Below are 2,650 nucleotides of genomic sequence, written 5' to 3'. Positions count from 1 at the left end.
CGCAATGTTGGATGACGTCGACCTTTGTATTGTCCACGACATGATTGAAGTCGAATCCTTAGGTCATGTCCTTCTCTTGTCGATTGTGGCGTTCCTCCAGGTCTTGCTGTGTGATGGCATCGTTGTGGTGCAAGATGATATTACTACAGTTTGGTTCATCTAGGGATTATGTCTTTTCTGCTGCGTTTCTTGTATTTAATTATGAGAGGTAGATTTTGCTGCGTATGACCGCTCCAGCTGTCCGGATGAAAATCCAACAAGCTCTGGCCCGGGAGATGTCGGATCAACGAAGGGATCCAAGTGGTATGACGTCAGAAGAGGACCTAACACAGGAGCTGGATCCACCCCGAGACCAACAGAGAGAGGATCCAGTCTGGATAGAGACGACGGATCAGAACATGGAAAAGGCAGAATCTCGGTGGATCCGAGCTCAACACGCATTCGTGGAACTGAGGAACAGGATCGCGACCACGCCTATCCTCCGTCATTTCGATCCGGAACGTCAACCTACGGTAATAGTTTATGCCAGTGACTGGGCAGTCTCAGCAGCTCTGGTGCAAGAACATGAGGGGATCTGTCATCCAGTCACCTTTGTCAGCCGGACACTGAAGCCGAATGAACTGAACTACGGGGCGGTGGAGAAAGAGATACTTGCGCTCCTGCGCGTGTTGGATCTAAATTATAACCTGCTAGTGGGAAGATCCATCCGGATCCTGACTCGACACTCCACGCTAGCCTGGCTGTTCAAGTCGGCCGGGTTGCAAGGACGTTTGGGACAGTGGGCAGCTTTACTCTCACCTTGGACGCTGGAGATTGTGAAATGTTCGAAAGGGGAAGACGAGATCCTGGGAGTCTTGGCCGCGAGCATCACTCCTCGAGCTAAGATGGATGAGGCGCTGACTAGGATCGCCCCTAAGAAAGAGCCCAAACGCCGGATCCAGATCCCGATCCCGACGGTACAGGTGGATGAGGATCTATACGTCCTGAGTTTCGATGGATCCGCTTGTTTACGACGCGGAGGAGGAGCATACAGTGCAATACTGTGGAGACTGCCCGGATGGGAAGTTGTACGGGCCAGATCCACTTACGCGGGAGGCATCACCGTCAATGAAGCGGAGTATAACGGACTCTTCTGTGTTTGGATTTACTAAAGGGACAAGATCCAAAACGGCTGGTGATTTGTGGGGATTCAAATTTGGTAATCAGACAGGTGCGAGGTGAGATTGACTGCAAGGCCCCGGCCCCTAACACTGTTACGGCAGAAAGTAATGATCCACCTGCGTGGTTGGTTGAATCACGAGTTAGTGCATGTCAAGCGAGATTGGAATGCCAGTGCGGATAGCTTGGCCAGTGCCGCTTTACGGAATCAATGTGGTGTTGAAGTGGAGAGAGAGGTCGAGCATCAGGATCTCGTTACGTTGAATCGACTAGACGAAGTGGTGGTAGTTGGATCCGGGAAAAGGACGGTCCAGGTGATGGCTGTCACTAGGTCCAGAGGAAGGATTGGATCCAGCCCCCAGATCCTCGAGGAAACATTTGTGAAGAGAGTCCTCATTGAGCGGATCCTCAAAGCACAGAACGAGGAAGCGTGGATCCTGGGACTAAAGAAGTATCTGATGGGGGATGTACGAGACTTAAGTCGGGAGGATGCCAAATCCTACAGCATTATCGCTACCGATTACGCAGTAGATCTGAATGACTTGCTCTTCTATTGCCCCCCTACGAAGAGAGTCCACGAGGATCGGGATGGATTGATGAGATTGGTGATGCCAGAAACCTTACAACAGGATGTCCTACACCACTACCACGCTAGCTTGGAAAGGCGGACATCAGGGTATTGGTCGGACCTACCAACGGATCCGGGAACGTTTCCACTGGAGAGGACTATTTCAAGAGCGTACAACGATATGTCGGTGAATGTGTGGATTGTGAGACAGGCAAGGGCAGGCCCACAATCGAAGGGGAGTCACCTGGGAATATCCAAGCGACTTACCCTTTCCAAATCATAGCCATGGATCATATCCCCTCGTTGCCCAAGTCGTTCAAAGGAAGCACAGAATTGTTGATTTGGGTGGATCTGTTTACCGGATACGTGATAGCCAAAGCTAGTGCGTCTAGAACTGCGCAAACCATTGCTGAATCGTACGAGGAGTGTGTTTTCCGAAGATTTGGAGCTAGCGAAATGATTAGACATGATTGGGAGCCAGGCTTTATGTCTGATTTCTTTCGAGCATTCAACCGGATCCTGGGGCAGCGACAGCGAGCAACCATGGCATATCGTCCCCAAGCTAACGGGTCGGCCGAGCGCATGGTGCAGACGATCACGAGAGCACTCAAGATGTATGTCCAGGATTTGGATCAGAGGGATTGGGATGAGTACGCAGAACGACGCCCCTTCGCGATAAACACCGCCCAAGACAGGATCCGGGGTGATACCCCATTTTACGTGGTACATGGGTGGGATCCCAAATCCACCCTGGAAGCGGCCATCCCAGTATGCAGCACCAAGAAGAGAAACCGAGATCCAAGGCGATGGCGATACCAAGTCCAGAAATACTACCGGCAAGCTAGATCCCAGGTGAACGAACGACTGCGGAGTGCGATACAAGATCGAGCGGATGGACACAACGAAGACGCCCGTCCACATCAA

The sequence above is a fragment of the Phytophthora infestans genome, genomic scaffold (assembly GCF_000142945.1).
Source record: "Phytophthora infestans T30-4 supercont1.22 genomic scaffold, whole genome shotgun sequence".
Lineage (NCBI taxonomy): Eukaryota > Oomycota > Peronosporomycetes > Peronosporales > Peronosporaceae > Phytophthora > Phytophthora infestans.
This window is presented reverse-complemented; position numbering follows the sequence as displayed.